This window comes from Ornithodoros turicata, unplaced genomic scaffold (genome assembly GCF_037126465.1).
Source record: "Ornithodoros turicata isolate Travis unplaced genomic scaffold, ASM3712646v1 Chromosome56, whole genome shotgun sequence".
In the NCBI taxonomy this organism is placed as follows: Eukaryota; Metazoa; Arthropoda; class Arachnida; order Ixodida; family Argasidae; genus Ornithodoros; species Ornithodoros turicata.
In genome coordinates this window covers 677334-688634 of record NW_026999384.1, presented here as the reverse complement: position 1 = coordinate 688634, position 11301 = coordinate 677334, and the positions used below count along the sequence as shown (strand labels likewise).

General features: G+C 44.3%; 2 long non-coding RNA genes across 2 annotated transcripts in view; one reads left to right on the top strand and one right to left on the bottom strand.

The window, feature by feature from the left end:
- The window catches only part of LOC135374414 (uncharacterized), a 42971-nt gene that overhangs the window by 29301 nt on the left and 2369 nt on the right, over positions 1-11301 (top strand). The window contains exon 2 of the long non-coding RNA XR_010416889.1: positions 6225-6344. This is a non-coding gene — a long non-coding RNA (uncharacterized LOC135374414). The remainder of the gene's footprint in view (positions 1-6224; positions 6345-11301) is intronic.
- Positions 2265-3527, bottom strand: LOC135374419 (uncharacterized). The gene is made up of 4 exons (XR_010416895.1): positions 3459-3527; positions 2594-2659; positions 2478-2534; positions 2265-2414 (listed from the first exon to the last, which is right to left on the bottom strand). It is a non-coding gene; the product is annotated as an uncharacterized LOC135374419 (long non-coding RNA).

The following is an 11301-nucleotide window of genomic DNA, read 5'->3' as shown; positions in this document are numbered from 1 at the left end:
ATATATGCTGCTCTCATAGCTTTTCAATAAAAAAATTCTGCAAAGGATAAAACACTCTATAACTAGCGCTATCTTCAAACTAGCCACAATAACTACATCCATGTATTGACACAGAACATGATGCACGCAGTGGTGAAAATACCCCATAGGTAGCATTTTCTTTGAGGGGTACGGCCACCCACGTCTTTTTCAGCTTGGATGGCTTCAGTCGGAACTGCTTGGAGCCCTCTCTTTCCACTTGCACACGGTCAGCATTCTCTTTGTAATGGAGTATTGCCAACTGTGCCCTAAAACCGAGTTTTGTAATGTAGATGGTACAAGATCTGTATGCGTGACATGATTTTATGAAGGTTTAATACCTGGCCACCATCCCCTCGTCAGAAAACGAATAGGATTTCGGAACGAAGTGGTTCAGGACACTGTGGTATGACTCCAGGCCATATGTCTGTTGTTTTGTAGAAAGCATAGGGACATCCCTGAGCAGTGCAGGTGCTGTCAAGATGTCCTTGACATTTGCGTACGTCTCACTATCTGTAATTGTAAATGATAAGCTTAATTCTAGCTCTGTCAACAAAGTTAACAAAATTACTACTCCATCTTGAGAAAGCGTGAGCGACCGACAACAGAAAAAAAAAAAAAAAAAAAACAGACACAACAAGCCACTTGTGTTGTGCTTGCTTTCCCTTGTCACTCGCTGGTCAGGCTTCCTGACATTGGAGTTCATCCACCAGCTCGACCACTTATTATGTAAAATTACCTATAAGCTCGATGCTTGGAGATGCAACCACGACATTGCACACGACTGAACTCGTGGGTGTAAGAAAGGGATAAATCAACGTGTCCACTCTTTAGTATTTTTGTTGCTATGTCTACGTACTAGTACATGCCTGCCAAAGAAAATTTAGGACCACAGTGCTATTTATTGGGCCCTCTACAAGAGGGCAAGCAATGAAAAATCCATGTGTGTCAATGAGATGAACAGTGCAATAAGCTCCTTTCCTACACACGCATAAAAATGGTGTAGCTTAAATTTTGATACAACACGGAAATTAACTTCAGCTTCCACTCAAAAAACCTACCTCACGTGATTGTGTCAGCAGTGCTAATAAGCACTGTATATAATTTAAAAAAATGCATTCATAAACAGGCACACTCTTGAAAATGGTGTCCTAAGATTAACTGCACAGTGTGACTTATTAAAGTCATACTGTACAGGTAATCTTAGGACACCATTTTCAAGAGTGAAAAAATACAGTTCTCACAACTCAGACCTCAGTGGCTGAACGATGGTGATGACAGGCAGGGTGAAGTGACCCGACGAGCCTGATTGTGGCATTAAACCATGTTGTTTTGTCTGTTTTGTAAACCAACTATGTTTTGATGTGCTCAATTAGGTTGTGGAACTTCAACACTTGTAGGCCTGTACAGCGTCAACACTTCTTCCACTCTCTGAATAGCAGCAATTAGTCCTGAGCTCGTAGTGTTAAGGATTTTAGTACAACATTGTGAGTAAGCTCTGCCAGTTCCGCAATGACAAAACCACTTAATTAGAACCACATTTTTTTTAGGGCGAAACTGGATTAAGGCCGAAAATTGGAAGCTTGAGGGTAAATATCGGGTATTACCCGAAAAAGTATGAACTGCATGATGCAATGTTTACGATACTGTTACAGAAAGATTTGGTATGAGATACCTTGACCAATTCAAAGTGGATGATCCTATTGGCAACTGTCTCAAGCAGTCTGTAAGTGCCATAGAGGGCTGTGTGGCCTGGCGAATCACATCTGCCATCTCCCGCAAGGGTCAGGGGCACTGGGCGGAGCCGGTCCAGTAGCTCAGCTTGTCTGCTGAGGAAGACCTACAACAGTTGTAGATAAGATAAGATCACATACTAAAAGGAACATTGGGTGAAAACATTCTGTGACTTTCGAGCTACCGCTAGGATATGTTACTTGTTTTCTTGAACGATAATAGGCACATACTTTATAAATGTACTCACATCATTCACGGCAGGAAAGAGGTGCTGTTTCTGTGTTCTGAAGTACTGCGACAAAGTCAGTGTTGGCACCTGCATCGTATGGAACATGTACAAAATGCCTTGGTTACATTAACACTAGAAAAGTGCCATTATTTGTACCTTTATCATGGCAAACATACGAAATGCCTTGGTTATGTTCACGCCGGAAAACAGAATCGCACTACAGAGCAGAATGTTTCCGAGTGGTTTGTCTTCCACCCAAGGCTGGCTGGACCATGTACGCAGTTTCCCACAGCTGCAAGCTGTTGCTGCTCTCAGCCATGTGCCCCTTGTTGTGATGTCTGTTTCAGCATCGCTGCTGCCACAAGGACACTGTGACAGGAGCTCTCGCAGACTTGACTCCACCACCAGGAAGAGACGTTCCTCTGGATTTAGCCTGAAAAGCAATCACATATTTCTATGTCTTAAAACACAGCATACTGGAGCATGCTGTACTTACGTTCGATGCACATGGGATTTAGAATGATGTCCCTCATGTTCCTTCTCATATTCGTCACTAGGAAAAAAAATAGTTGCAATGTAAGAATTCCCACGGCTTTCAAGTGCAAAGCTTACTCTTCAGTCTCTGATCCCTCTGTTAATTCAGATGAGTGGACCGTCACGTCCTTCGGATCAGGCTGGCTACATCGAGAAAGAAAAGAAGTTATTCACCTTTGCGAAACGTATATGTGTAATACAATGCTGTGTGTGAAGTAGAAAGCCTTTGCTATTCAGTCTAGGAAGGCATCTATGTCTTGGAATGCACGGCCTATTCGTCAGGGCAGCACACTTTGCGGTGCTGTTTCTAGGATTAGTTTTTCATAAAATCCCTGTACATCCTTTCCTGTAGGTCTGTTTCACCAAGGTTAAAATGACCTGTTCCCCAGCGTGGTCATGGTGGCCTAGTTTGTTGGCCACAGCTTCCTTGCCCCTTCTGTTCCCATGTATTTTGTTGTTATAACTTCTGTCATGTCTGTGTTACGTGTTATAATGCTGCTATGAGCTATCCGTGTGTATGTCTGTTGTTCTTCCAAAGCTTTTTATCTTCAAGTTTTATCCACCACCTTGACTGCTGTTGCAACATATGCTGTTAGCATCTGTGGTATTCATTTCAAGGTGGCTCCTATCAGTTGATTGGTAGCATGTCCACCTACTGACCCAATTATCATGGGTTCAGACCCGACACAGATAGTAGCAACTTCATGATAGGGTACAAGCTGTTTAGGCTCACCACCCACATGGATAGTAAAACACATCAAGAGGCAATATTAATCTGTGGGTAGACAAATATGCTGTAACTCTGTCACACTTGCCTCACAACGGTCAGAATGTAATTCATATTAACTTAAATGGACGTCATAGCTTTACTTTTTGTAATCACTAGATCACCAGAGCTATTAACAATTTTGTGTAAATATAATACACTTGTACTACGGCATACCATGTAGATCCCAAGGTTGTATCAAGTTCTTCTCTAGCTGGGGTGGAGCAGTGGACGGGCGAAAGAGGCATGCAAATGCTGGTGCACCTATATGCTGCATGGAAGCCTGTCCTGCAGAGACCTCCACGCTTTCAATGTTGCTGTCTTCTGGACACCAAGTTGCTAGTTCAGATGATGTCAACAGAAGGGAGCTGGAAGGGGGAAGGCTCATGCCTGTCTTCCCTACTTTGCATGTGGAACCCAGTTTGAGTGCCTGCAAACCAAATTGGTAGTAGGCTACGTGTGTAAAAGGTCTGTTCCCTGTAAATTATATTACAATATTACCAAGCGTGGATGTCGGAATAGCTGTTTGTGTTTGCTTGTCCTGAACCCTTTCCGCTACAGATTCTGGCTTGTGCGGTACTAATGTGTAATGGAACCCATATTGGCTGACTATCTGGTAGGGCACAAATGGTTCAAGGGGCAGTCCATCCAGCACTAGCACTGAAGAAATAGAGCAATACCAACATGACACACACAAAAAATGCAGAAAGGCAATTATGCAATACAGCTATGAAAAAAACAATATGGGATATAATGTGATTACTGCTCTCCTGTGTTTACAAGGAGGAGCTATGAATCTGAATGAAGAGTGAGCATAAATGAACTGGGCATGTACAATTTTCCGGACCCGCTCATGACATGGATTGTTGTAGGCTGAAACATTCACCCGCATCGCTTGCTGATTCCATCCTTTCCACGTCTACAATACAAACACGTTATCACACCTATCACTGTAACAGGCTGGTATAGGACAAGTACGACAAAACATCTTAAACTGGAACAGATAGGCGGGAGCATGAGTGTGCAGCAATGCCTAATAAGAGCTTTCTACGGAACGTACCACTTGCACTGGCTTTTTACTTGTGGTTCCAATTCATAAGTCAACATCTCATAAGATATGTAATAGATTGGTTTTCACAAATCTGCCTAGAAAAAACATTCCTTGTACAGATACCTCTTATGAGAATGGACTCGTATTGTTCCATACCCCACATTACCAGAAGCAATGGGGTAGAGTATCGCCCATGGCGACAAACTCCCCATTCATAATCTCAAAATAAAGTTGTCACTTGTTTTTCGAACATGCAACCTGTATTTCCAGCATGCATTAATGCAGTAGAGAAAATGAAACCTCACGCGCAAATTTGCTCGCTGAATGGGAGCCCACAAAAGGACAAAGTACCTTCGTGTTCGTATATGACGCGTGGCTAAATGAAAACGTGCATACGCCCCTTCATTATATATGTTCTCATAATAATCCATCCCATCGGTAAGCGACATTTTCAGCAAGCACTACGAGAATGGCAATCTCAGCTCAGGGGTTTCCCTTGCAAAACCCACATTGCTTAGTTTTAGGGATCGAACTTCACCGGCTGTGCCAATGCCGAGAAAAGCGTGTAAACTGCGTTGCAGGCACGCTTTTCAGGGCTAGATCCTATCAATTATTATTATCCTTTTGCGGGGTCCCATTTGACATATACGAGAACTGTGACCCACCTCAGCAGACCGCGGCCGAGTTGGTTCCGGAAATATTGTGGGCACGGCGTCAGCCTTCAGCCGCTTTCGTTTCGGAACTCCAAGTCGGATTTGTAGAACATCCGTTTCCATGTACGCATCCTCCGCAAAGTGTGAAGAACAAACGCGGGACACATGTGTTTCTCCTTGTACGTCAGGATGTCTGCTGGCGACTACTGCCTCCCATTTTCGCTTCGTGTCACTGTCCCTCGGCTTGTGGAATGTCACTTCTGGGTTAGAGCCCGAAGTGTTCGTACACCCAGGAACGTAACACCGTGTTTCACGCGACATGGTCGCGTCAGAACTCGCAATCACAAGCGGAAGTCAGCGTATTTATCGATGACTTTTCGCGAGGTAAATGGCGACGATGGCGACTCAAACCCGAAGCAGACGAGCTCGGAGACTGTCGTCTGCGAAGCCCTCCCATTCGTGCGGCTGCGTTACGTCATCATGATGTTACTATCGCTGGGCTTCCTTAGCTTCAGAGGCGGCGGGAATATTTAAAATTCGTTTACTCAATATGTACGGCGTTCTCGAAAGAGAAATTTGGCCAAGTAGATTGTGAAATGATACCGAACATTATGGTATGGGTCTCATACACACGTTCCCGGATGCGATAGTCCCTTTAAAGTGTACCCGCGTGTCGAGTCCGTGTCATGTCGACCTCTATCAATGGAAATTTGATGAGTTCCACCTTGACAGGGAGAAGGACGTTTAAGCTACAGCTCTTTTCCCTGAGATATTTGCATTCGTTACAGGTCGGAAATTTATGGTAAATGTGTCATGTATCAGCGCTACAACAAACACGCGTGGTAATTCGTTCCATTAGAGCGCGTCAAAGTTGACCCACATAATTGATTCCGTTGTCACATCGACCTGGAGTTCACAGTCAAGATAGGGCGTTTATGCCACGAGTCCTAAATTTATTTTAAATGATTCACAATAATCTACATTGCAACAAACGCGAGCGGTATTGTGCAAAACGGGGATTCATGTAGAGGTGAAGTAAGTGGGAGTGCAAGGAGAAGTCATCTGCTATTCACATATTAACTGCACAGGCTGTCGCACAGCATTAGGGCAACTAAATCAAACTGAACGCCATGGCAGTGTGATATAGATCCAGTACAGCATTATTAAGCCAAAACTCTGACGCTCTTGCCCTGCCGTTACTCTCATACCTACCTCTGTTAAACTACCTCAAAAAAAAAGGAAGAAGAAAAAAAGAAGAAGCCGAGCAGAGCGCGGATCGAACCACGGACCCCAAAAGAAATGACCAGCAGCTTTACCACTGAGCCAACGATGCCACATGTACCCCCAGCAGGAATGAAGGTACATACGCTTCGCAAGCCACACCGAGCTTGTCAATACTTCTTTTGTCGTGGGAACAAAATAGGAGCGTCCCACAACAGCGCACAAAGTTGCAAAGCGTACAAGACAAATTCAACTTTCATGTCCTGCATGCGCATTTTCCGGAGAACCCAATGTTTTAGCCAAGTACAACAAAAATAGCACACCAGTGCATTCTGCCATGAAGCCAACACGGCCAAAATAAGTCCTCCAGGAACAAAACTGTGACGCTCTTGCGCTCCCATTCCACTAGTACACCATCGATGGGCCTCTCACGGCAACACCCATGTGTGGGATTTTCTTTCTAAAGCTCAGCGTCAACAGATATTCTAACAAATCCAGGTGGAATGCATTGCTTCAATGGAGGGCAGCGAGTACGCCGGTCAAGCCAACTTTAAGAAACCGCGTCCCAGATTTCTGGGAATGAACGAAAGGCTCGTGCACATTACTCCGCATGTAAAAAAAAAAAAAAAGAGATGTGCAGTTGATATCTAAAGAAAATTTTCAAGGAGCAAGATCGCTCTGCGCAGTCATATCACGTGTGTATTGTCATCAAGCAGGAGAGCCACCTATGGAGGTAGTCCCCTTTGGACAAACACTAACTTTACGTTACAGTCGTACAAGCTAGATAACAACACTCTCTGGGAGAGTTTGCTTTTCGTACTGACCATACCAAGCGAACAATCCAAACACGGGAGAGCCGCTGCAAAGTGCAGTACGGTGCATCGCGCGATGTATCGCGAGATAGACATTTACAGATCAACATTGTGGGGGCGCTGGTAGCAATAGGGATGTAGCCCCTTGGGGGCACTAGTTGTTTTGCTGGGGATAAAAGCGCGGGCGCAACAAGGAAGTAGGCAGTGGCTGCCACGCAGCCCGGGCGGACAGAACCTGTTCTCATGCGCTGGCAATGCGGTCTGGAATGTCGGAGAATAAACAAGGTTGGTTGGGAGTGAACCCGTTTTGTGGCTTTTCCCATGCGCGGTTGATGCGAGCGAGTCTGAGGTTCCGGTCGTGGTGAACAAAGGGTCCCACAACATATACTGATATGCTGGTGGCGACTTGACAAACTGTGGAGCAGCTTTCGTCTGGTACGCAACCCTAAGGGTGAGGACATCTAGATTCAACATTCCAGCAATGAAGATTTTATGCAGCCATAAACTAACCATGTGGATTTAGATAGTACTGTACTGATGTCTGTGTTTCTTAGTTAAATATCCGTTTAACTTAGCTGATACCGTCTCAAGAAAAAATAATGATGTGATACAGCACGTTGCGGAAGTAAAGGTATAAAAAACCATAAAGGTATAAAGAAACAGAAGGTATAAGCAGCCTCATCTATATACCGTGAAAGGCATAGCCTGGTGATCTATTCCTGGTATGGATATGAACGCGTGGTGATGAGATATAAATATGGTACGTTAGCCCTCCTTGATACCCCTTTCATACCCTTGAGAAGGGTTGGAGGTATAAATAGGAAATTTGTACCTCTTCTATACCCTTAGCAGAATGTACAAAACAGGTATAAGAGCACGTTATTATACCTTATTAATACCTTTTTGTTTTCTAACAGTGGGCTAAGCATTTGTCGTGTTACACCTCAGAATAATGTCTGTTCGACTGCAATGTCGAAAAGTTGAATATCCTACGAGAAATACGGTGTCACACCTGTGTATGATCCTGGGATATGTCACATAATTTGATTGAATTCATTTCGACTGAACAAAAAATACTGCTATCGGTTTGCTTCGGGACACTTCACTGCGTCCGGACGTGCCAAAGCGCGTCTTGAACACCCCTGCGGTGTGCTCAGTATATTCTACGACGTTAAATTCCCTACAGTGAGGAAAGCAGATCTTCCAACTCCATGTGAGAGTCGTGGGCTGTATTCAATATTCATCTGTAGCTTATGCTGCCTGTGCTGCAGCTGGAAGGACGCAGGTACACGGCAGTTCTCTCATGGTCTACCTTGTACAGCAGTGAGATCCGTACAGCTCGTGTTATGGCATAAAACACTGCGGAGTGCAGTTTTTAACGTCTAAATAATTTGTCCAGGTGGACTTTAACGGTGGACTTCGTATAATATGCGCTATAACAGCACAACATATACCGTACTGCATTTTTCTTTTCTTTTTCTTGCTTCGTAACTTTCAAGACGAGACGAGTGATGATGGCTGGTGGTGGCCGTATTTCTCAAGGGATATTTTTTTACGCTGCAGCGCCCTGTTCCAGCTTTCCTGAATTCACGATACACGAAGGAGAGCAGAACTACGTACGAAGGTGCTGCAATCGAGAGATCTGCTGAACGTGACCAATCGGGCGGCTCGTGAATTTTTTGGAAAATGCTTCAAAATGAATGGACCAGTGTGATTTTCCAAAAGACCTTTATTTCGCAGACCCAAACGAAAACGTCATCTCTCCCAATGACAGTATCCCTTGCATTCCGGTTGGTAACTACAAAAACACAAGAAAAATTGCTACAAAATAAATAGTGTAGTGTTGCTTTAGGAAACGGTTTAAAGCATAGATGGAGAAGTTACTCGTCAAAAAGAACTCGTTACATGTTAAGTTACCGTGTGAAAAATGTAACTAAGTTCATATCGAAGTTCTTCAGCCTGAAATGTATCTCGCAGTTACTGAGTTACCTAAAAAAAGGAACGAGTTACTTCCAAGTTACTTGGAATACAAAATAGCATTACGCAGGTGCAGCGCACGTGAGCAGTTGAGTTAGACCTTGAGCTGCCTGCGGAGGAGTCGCTTAGGTCGTTTTCGTTTATGTCCAACAATAGACCTCTCCCAGTTTGTAAACAAATGACGTCATAGTGTTCGACAGCGCCACAAATTTGGTAGAATTGAACTACACTCGAAGCTAGAGGTGAACAAAGTCGCGCCCAAAAGCCACAGTCTTGAGGGAATTACGATATGGTCCCTTAAAGGGACGCGACCCTCGGTCCTGCTTTTCTTTCAATGGGAGGCAGCGAACAAGAGCCGGTTCGTGGAACCCAGCCCGCTCCTTCCTACTTGTTTCGGTTTCAGTCCGTCTACCAATGTCATGATGACGTTTCTCTGGTAGAGGTCTATTCGAACGCTTTGCATCTTACTCCCTTTGGGCTCACAATGGCTGCGGTTCTTACTTCCTGAATAAAATACTGTCATTGATTGAAATCACGTTTTATGGCAAAAAGTGCCATGAAGGAACCGGAGAGAAAACAAGAAAATATGTGGACGTGAGTGGCAAGCGAGTTAAAAGTAACTTGAAACTTCAGTTACTTTGGCAGTTACCTGAAAAAGGAAGGAGTTCCTCTGAAAGTTTCCACGGTGCAAAAGTACCGAGTTAAGGTACAAGTTACCAAAAAAAAAAAGGAATTTAGTTACAGTAACGAGTTACCTCGAACTCTGGTTTAAAGGGCCACTACGGACTAAATATCGTGTTTGCAGAATGCTACAAAAGTTATGTTTCTCAAATCTTCTTCTCGCACTTTACATTCCCGCAAAATATTTTAGCTCTATGTGACGCGAAAACTAGAGAAAATTAACGTTTATTTTTGAAAACTGTAACATCATGTTATACTCCGAGGGAGCGCGCCCGGCTCTCATCTGGCAACGTTGTTACCCTTCACGGCTTCCATCGCGGGCTCACTTTTTGCACTGCGTGAGCGGAGCCCCACGTGACATGTCATCCAACTGCTCCGCCCTTCGAGAAAACAAGGGGGAACAAAAGAGGGGGAAGACATCTCTCCTATTTTCCCCTTTTTCGATCAGCCTCACATGACTTCTCCACCACGTGACCCTTTCCGGACGCCAGCGTCGTTGCTAGGAGACGAGTGTCCTCTCCATAACTTGACATCATTGCAATTTGTGGGCTTATGATTACCTCATTCGCTCGTCGAGTTATCGAAACTTGTTGAGGCTCAGCAGGTCTTCAAAGATTGACAGAAATGCACAGCGTTCGTTAACAGGCTTGAAATTTCGCGTATGGAATGCTTGAGGCATCTTCTTTTTATGAACTAAATAAAATAAACGCTGTTTTCTGAGTCCGGAGTAGCACTTTAAAGAGTTAGCACGCATGCTGAAGAAGTTGTGATACTTCAGCGCAACTTATGTAGGATAAATGTAAATGAGTGGTATTCTTATGACGTCATCTTGTATTCAAATTTTTTTCCTGAAAGGGGGCAATAAACGCGCCGAAAGACTCTGCACCTAATACCGAAAATCATATGACCGTGACGTCACGGGAGGTATTATATGGTAGGAAGGCGGGAAAAGTGTTTAAAGAGCCAATAGTGATGGCCTAGGCCCTCTCTGTCTCTCCTGAAGTCAGGTGAGGTCAGGCGAAGTCCTTCTAGAGGTTGTATCTGAGCAACATGTAGAACAATGGTCGCAAAACTGTAGAAGAACTGTGCTGCAAAAGGTCGTGTGCAGGATGGTTAGGCTCACTGAGGGCATCTAAAACGGCCTTTATACCTAAAGCCAGGCACTTCACTTTTACAAGTGAGTATTAGTGTGCAAAAATGTAAGAGTGAAAGAAGGATGAGTGAGAGAGAGAGAGAGTGACTGGTTTGTCCCTTCAGATGACGCACCCTGGAAGTCCCTGAGAAGGCGTGTTAGCTTAGCTCAATTGGTAGAGCCCTGGACCGGTAATCCAGAAGATTTGGGTTCGAGTCCTACAGGTGGCTAGCATTCTCAGTTACCTCCATCTTTCATCAATAATGTGGTTGCATGACAATAACTTGACCTACAACCACTGATAGAGCAGCATAAATGCAGGCAAGCTGGTGGACAAACTGCATGGTAAACAACCCTGAGGAATGGGCAAATGTTGAAAACAACACGAAAAGACTGCCTCCTGTCATGTTGTTTTCAGAGTACGTCCATTGATGAGGTCTGTGTACGACAAAGCATGACCTACAAATTTTGCAGAACAGTCTGCGTAAACTTC